Genomic DNA, 7,314 nt, shown 5'->3' with positions numbered 1-7,314 from the left:
ACATTTTTTAAAAGTATGATTAATCCACTTAGAATAATAAGGAGACTGAAAACATGAGTCAGGAGCAAGAGACTATAAAAATGGCCAGAAAGATTTGAAAAAGAAGTAAAAGAATACTTAAAAATGAAAAAAACAAAGAGACACCAGGCTGGCTCAGAGAAGCATGCACTCTTGATCTCAAGGTCAAAAGTTTGAGCCCCACACTGGGTTGAGATTACTTAAGTAAATGTAAAAAATTTCATATTTAAAATTTTGAAACTCAGTATGCAATATACAAAATAGCAATTGAGAAGGGTGCCTGGGTAGCTCAGTCAGTTGAGTGTCCAACTTCAGCTCAGGTCATGATCTCACAGTTCATGAATTTGAGCCCCATGACGGGCTCTGTGCTGACAGTGTAGAGCTTTGGGTGCTCTTTCTCCCTCTCTCTCTCTTCCTCTCTCTCTCTCTCTCTCTCTCGCTCGCTTGCTTTCTCTGCTCCTCCCCACTCATGCTCTTTCTCTCCAAAATAAACATTTAAAACAAATTTTTTCTAAATAGCAAGTTAGACATAGCTAAAGAGAGTTGTAATCTGTATCTGAAAACTATGCAGAAGACAGTACAAAGAAACAGAAAGGTGAGAAATATAAAAAAGAGAAGTATGGAAGATAGAATGACACAGTCCCACATACATTTGATGCAAGTTTTTAAAAGAAATAATAGAGGGAGATGGGTAGAGACAATATTTGAAGAAACAGGGCTGAAAAACTGTCCAAAATGAGTAAGAGACATGAATCCTTCAATTCAAGAAGACCAAGAAATCCAGGTCAGGTGAATTTTGTAAAAATTCATATCTACACACATGATGGAATCACAGAAAACCAAAGACAGAGAGAAACTGTAAATGAGCCAGAGAAAAAGACTGGCAATTACACCATCAGATAACTACTTCACAGAACTAGGAGTCATGTGACAATGAAGAAAATCTTCAACGTGCGAAGACAAAATATCTGACGTCTTAGATGTGAATAACCACTACTTTCTATTTGTTAAATGAGGAACGTTTTCAGATAAACAAAAAGTGGTAATACCAACAGAAGACCTTCAACAGAGAAGCCTCCCTAAACAAGGCTCTGCTTCCAGGGGAAAGGTGATTCTCCCATAAGGAAGATCTGAGAAGACGAGACAGAGGGTAAATAAATGGTAAAGATATGGCTAAATCCAAACAAATACTGATGGTATAAAAGGGCAATACTACTACTGCATAATTTGTGAGGTTAAAGAACACATACTACAGAATCAAAATAGTTTATTACAATCACACAGAAGCTGAAAGCGGGCATTCAGAGGTATTTGTGACTCATCGGCAGAAGTGGAAATCAAGACTAAGACAAAATTCTGTGAACAGATTTTGTGAGTGTTCACTAAAATTAGTAAATGATATTGAGTCATATATTTATTTAGATAAAATATTTCTAGCTGGTTCCCCAGCATGTGAATGTGACAAAGTTACACCAGATGTAAGCTGTTTAAAGGGTCACACTCCTTTCTATGTATGTGACTTTTAAAAATGGATAAACAGGGGCGCCTGGGTGGCTCAGTCGGTTGAGCATCCGGCTTCGGCTCAGGTCATGATCTCACGGTTCGTGGGTTCGAGCCCTGGGTCAGGCTCTGTGCTGACAGCTAGCTCAGAGCCTGGAGCCTGCTTCAGATTCTGTATCTCTCTCGCTCTCTGACCCTCCTCTGCTCATGCTATCTCTCTTATCTCTCAAAAACAAAATAAAAAAACATTAAAAAAATTGTTTTTAATGGATGAACAACAGGAGTGCCTGGGTGGCTCAGCAGGTTAAGCATCTGACTTCAGGCCATGATCTCACAGTTTGTAGGTTCAAGCCCCATGTCAGGCTCTGTGCTGACAGCTCAGAGCCTGAAGCCTGCTTCAGACTCTGTGTCTCCCTCTCTCTGCTCCTTCCCCACTCATGCTCTCCCTCAAAAAATAATAAATGTTAAAAAAATTTAATGAATAAACAATAAAAAATAATATTAGAGATTTCAATATTATGAAGCATTTGTTGCCTTCCTTACAACCTGGCTCTAGGATTTCTTGTCTCTGCACTTTTACTATTTACCTAACCGATCCCAGGCATGGGTAAAAGTAATCATGATACTTCCCACAACTCTGGCAAAGTAAGTAGAGGCTGTTCCTTTCAACAGTAAAGGTTAAATAGTTATAAATCTAAGAAGTAATAAAATCAACATTCAGTCCAACTATGGAGTATATAGGTATTAAAGTTTTTCTAAGGCCAAACCATTTTATGTGATTTAAAACTCTGCTATAATTTATTTTGAAATATAAGATCTGAATAGACAGCAAGATCCCTTTTTAAATGAATCAGAAACATATTTCAAAATGCACTGGCAGAGAAAACACAGTAAAGAAAAGGGGTGCCTGGGTGGCTCAGTCAGTTGAGCATCTGACTCTTGATTTCGGTTCAGGACATGATCTCACAGTTCATGAGATACAGCCCCGAGTCGGGCTCTGTGCTGACAGCTTGGGATTCGCTTTCTCTCTCCCAATCTTTCTCTGTCCCTCCCCTGCTTGCATGTGTGCACTCTCTCTCTTTTGAGAAATGAATAAAAAACTTTTTTAAAAAAGTGAAGAAAAGCAACATTTTGTGGCTAATTTATGAGCCCAAGTATCCAATGCAAATTACAATGCCATCAACTCTATTTACAAAGGACACAGAAGAGGGAAAGCAAAGTGGTCAAGAAGATGAAAAAGTCACCAGATAGTAAAAAAAAAAAAAAAAAAAGGAACAAACGCATCTAAGAAACGTGAGGTACGCCAAGCTCTCTCCTTTTTGGCCAAGCCCTGGGAGAGAGAACCCAGCTCTGAAGAGACAGCAGCTGAAATGCCGCGGAGATTACTGCCACAGTTAACTCAGGAAGACGTTAGAAACCCCAAGCGGGTCTCTCCCAGCAGAAAAGGTTTCAGAGATTCTAATTTCAAGCCCTGGAGATCAATTTTCAAGCTCTAAAGCGTTAGTTCGCCAGAGTGAAAGGCTGTCCCTGACACAGAGAGAAAGCAAGAGGCTGGGGAGACACCAGTGCCCCCCACACTTCATGCGACCGAATGACATGGGCATCTTGGAGAGATGTAGACGCTGTCCCGCAGGGCTGCGGGGTGCGCTGGGCTTCTGTGTGGCTCTCGGGGGTGCCAGGCCCGCAACCACAGTGAACGGCCGGTGTCAAGGCACCTTCGGCCACGGACACCACACGACACATACTTACTGGGTGCCCACCTGTACCACGACCTGGGCTGGGATCTCCCCACACTGTACGTAACCAGAGTAGGACCACCCTGCTGCGGGGGCTGAGTCAGCGGGCGTAAAATCTCCCAAGGCAGGGGCGCCTGGGTGGCTGCGTCAGTGAAGCATCCAGCTTCGGCTCAGGTCATGATCTCACGGTTTGTGAGTTCGAGCCCCACATCAGGTTCTGTACTGACAGCTCAGAGCCTAGAGCCCGTTTCAGATTCTGGGTCTCTGTCTCTCTCTGCCCCTCCCCTGCACGCGCTCACTTGCTCTCGCTCTCGCTCTCTCAAAAATAAACATTAAAAAAAATTTTTTTTAATTCACAAAGCAAACTCACAGAATGTACAACAGCCAGAATGAACCCTAAGGTAAACTATGGACTGTGACAAATGACTTGTCAATGTAGGTTCTCGGATTGTAACAAAGGCGTCATTCGGCAGAGGATGCTGACAATGGGGAGGCTATGCCTGTGTTGGGAGAGGGACATACGGGACATTACACCCTATGCTCAATTTTCCTGTTCAGTGAACCTAAAACTGCTCTTTGAAAAAAACAAAATCTTTTGAAAAACATATTTATAAAGCTCTTTAAAAAACCTTTGTAGAAATCCATGAGGGAGATGCCTTCTCTAGGAACTTGGTCTTACTCACACAACAAGATGATTTGGTGGGGGTTTTTTGTTTTTTCTCTTTTAATTATGTTGTTCTATCTGGAAATCATCGCCCAAATATGACAGTCGATCATGAAGTCACGGACTTCCCAACCTGAATGGATCCTTTAAGACCTTAGCCAATCCTATCATGTTGCAAAGGAGGCTCAACGAGTTTAAGCTGACTTGCTTAAAATAGCACCCAGGCCCTAACGCAGCCTAGAAAAGCAGGTTCATAAATTCTGCGACTGAACACTGCTCACAGGCCACAGCGCGTTCAGTCAGACCAGTCCATTTAATTACAATTGCTAGTGAGGAAATTACACTGGAAAACACGAAACCTTACATTACACTAGAAATGAGCTCAAAGCACATGCTCAATTCTGTGCTGCTGAAAGCCATGCAGAGGCCTGCCTTTGGGCTGTGAGGTGCCACCGTCCACCTGGGGACAGCTGACAGGTGCCGGCATGGGTGCCACGGAAACAAAACACCCCCTGAGGGCGGGCCTGGGAAACCCGGCAGTGAAAATCTCTAAAGAGCTTTAATCCAAATACTTTTAATCCATTACTTTTGCTTCTGTGTGAAATTGTGGAGTTTTCAAAACACGAGGAGTCATCTCAATTCTGTGGGGACGTTAAGTCTACTACCAAACAAAAGCCCCCGTGAGTTTCCAAGATTTCAACAAGAAAAGCAGATCATTAAACCGCTACACAATTTGGTCAATCTTTAGCAACTTGCAGTCTTCTTGTAGTTCCCAGGTTGTTCCAACAATGACTTTAGTGTCATTATTAAAATCATCCTTCCCCCTTCCTGTTTTTCTCGATAGTTTAGAAAACAGTATCTTTCTTCCCTTTCTCCAAACCCAGGTGTACACGAATACCTTCTACCAGATTACTCTCTCCTCCAACTCCTCCAAGAAAACCAGTACTAATCAAATTATCAGGTAGGTAAGAAATACTACTTATAAAAACCTATTTCCCAGGTTTTAGATAATAATACAAAGAAGACTTGCGATCCCATCACCTAGGTTAAGAAAAAAGATTACCCTTTCCCTCTGGCATCCCCTGGGACCCCTCCCATTCCCTTCCCTTCCACTGAGAAAATCACTCCTGAACTCTGCCTTTCTCACAGTCTTGTTTTCCCTTCTAGTCTGTATGACATCCGTGTATCCCTAAAGAGAATATATTCTCCAGCTTTGTGTGTTTTCAAACTTTATCAAAATGGTATTATATTGCATGTATTCTGCTGCAACTTATTTTTCACTGCGTATTTTCTTAGATTTGTCCAAGTGTATTTCTTTTGCACGTAGTTATTATTCTCTCTTCAACATGAATTCTGCTCTAGGAACATACTAAAATTTATCTATGTATTATTGCTGAACAGCTGGACTAATGTCAATTTTGTTATTACAAACTTTGTTTTAATGTTTGTTTATTTTTGAGACAGAAAGAGACAGAGCATGAGCGAGGGAGGGGCAGAGAGAGGGGAGACATAGAATCTGAAACAGGTTCTCAGCAGTCAGCACAGAGCCTGATGCGGGGCTCGAACCCATGAACCGTGAGATCATGACCTGAGCCGAAGTCAGATGCTTAACCAACTGAGCCACCCAAGCGCCCCCCCCACTTTTATTTGTTTACTTATTTTGAGAGAGAGAGAGTGTATATGCACATGAGGGAGGCCCAGAGTGAGAAAGAGAGAGAATCCCAAACAGTTCCATGCTATCAGCAGAGCCCAAACTCATAAAACCATGAGATCATGACCTAAGCCAAAATTAAGAGTCAGATGCTCAACTGACTAAGTCACACAGGTGCCCCTACAAACATTTCTGATATGACTTTTCTTACCCATCTTTTGGTACACAAATGTACACATAAAGTACAGATGTTCATGTGAGTACATGCGTGTACATGTATGTGTGTGTATATGTATGCTTGTATGTGTGCACTTTCCTTCTGAGACTGTATATGCATGTGTGCGTGCATGTGTATGTGTAAGGGTGTTGATGTGTATACACACACACAATAATAGAACTGTTCGGTCAAAGGACATGTTTATCTGAAACTTTACTGAATGAGACAAATAATCTTTCAAAGTAGTTGAATCAATTTATAATCTCACTCTTGATGCCGCAAATTCTTACTAATACATAAACACTCCTAGCCATTCATATTTTTACTCATCTGGCTGCTGTAAAAGGTTTTAAGGTTTTAATTTGCATTTCCCTGATTACAACAGACTGAGCACCTTTTCCTTATCTGTTAGCCATTCGTGTTGCCTCTTCTAGTGTCCTTTCAAATTTTTTTTTAATGTTTTATTTATTTTTGATACAGAGAGAGACAGAGCATAGTAGGGGAGGGGCAGAGAGAGAAGGAGACACAGAACCGGAAGCAGGCTCCAGGCTCTGAGCTAGCTGTCAGCACAGAGCCCGACGCGGGGCTCGAACCCACGAACGTGAGATCTGACCTGAGCTGAAGTCAGAGGCTTAACTGACTGAGCCACCCAGGCGCCCCTAGTGTCCTTTCAATTCTAATGCTCATTTTGCTATTGGGTTGCCTGTCTTTCTCCTTTTTTTTTTAAATTTTTTGTAACATTTTATTTATTTTCGAGAGACAGAGACAGAATGCAAGCAGGGGAGGGGCAGAGAGAGAAGGAGACACAGAATTCAAAGGAGGTTCCGGGTTCTGAGCTGTCAGCACAGAGCCTGATGTAGGGCTTGAACCCACGAACCATGAGATCATGACCTGAACCGAAGCCCGATGCTTAATCAACCAACAGGGCCACTCAGATGCCCCTTTTTTTTACGCATTTTTGATACATTCTGAACACATAATACAGTGTCAATTATAACCTTTCCCAGTTGGTGGCTTGTTGTTTGATTCTCTTTATGTGGCCTTTTGATGAACAGAAGTTCTCAATTTTCATATGGTCCAATTAATCAATCTTTTCTGTTACTGACATTCACGTATGTTGGTCTTAAGAAAGAAGGTTTAAGAAATCCTTCCCTACGTTAAGAGGCATGATGATAGTCTCATGTTGTCATATAAAGGTTTTAAAGTTTTGCCTTTCTCATTTAAAGCCATGAGTTCCTGGAGGTGTAAAGTGTGTATGTGCATGTGTGTGTGTACACATGTACGTAGTATAAGCAGGGACAAGAGTATCCCAGACTGATGTCACTGAAAGCAGTTGCACTTTTTGTTACTGGCCTGCAATGAAATAAGGTGCCTGAGCCAGCATGTCACTCAACGCACTGATTCCTCAGACAGTAGGTCGTGCTACAAAAATATGTCGGCTGAACCAGAAAGCATGCTCTGCAAGTGGTCAATTTATGCTCTGGTCTGAGTTCCTTATCCCATCTTGCATGGAAGACAAGTGTTTGCC

Source organism: Suricata suricatta, chromosome 2 (genome assembly GCF_006229205.1).
Source record: "Suricata suricatta isolate VVHF042 chromosome 2, meerkat_22Aug2017_6uvM2_HiC, whole genome shotgun sequence".
In the NCBI taxonomy this organism is placed as follows: Eukaryota; Metazoa; Chordata; class Mammalia; order Carnivora; family Herpestidae; genus Suricata; species Suricata suricatta.
This window is presented reverse-complemented; position numbering follows the sequence as displayed.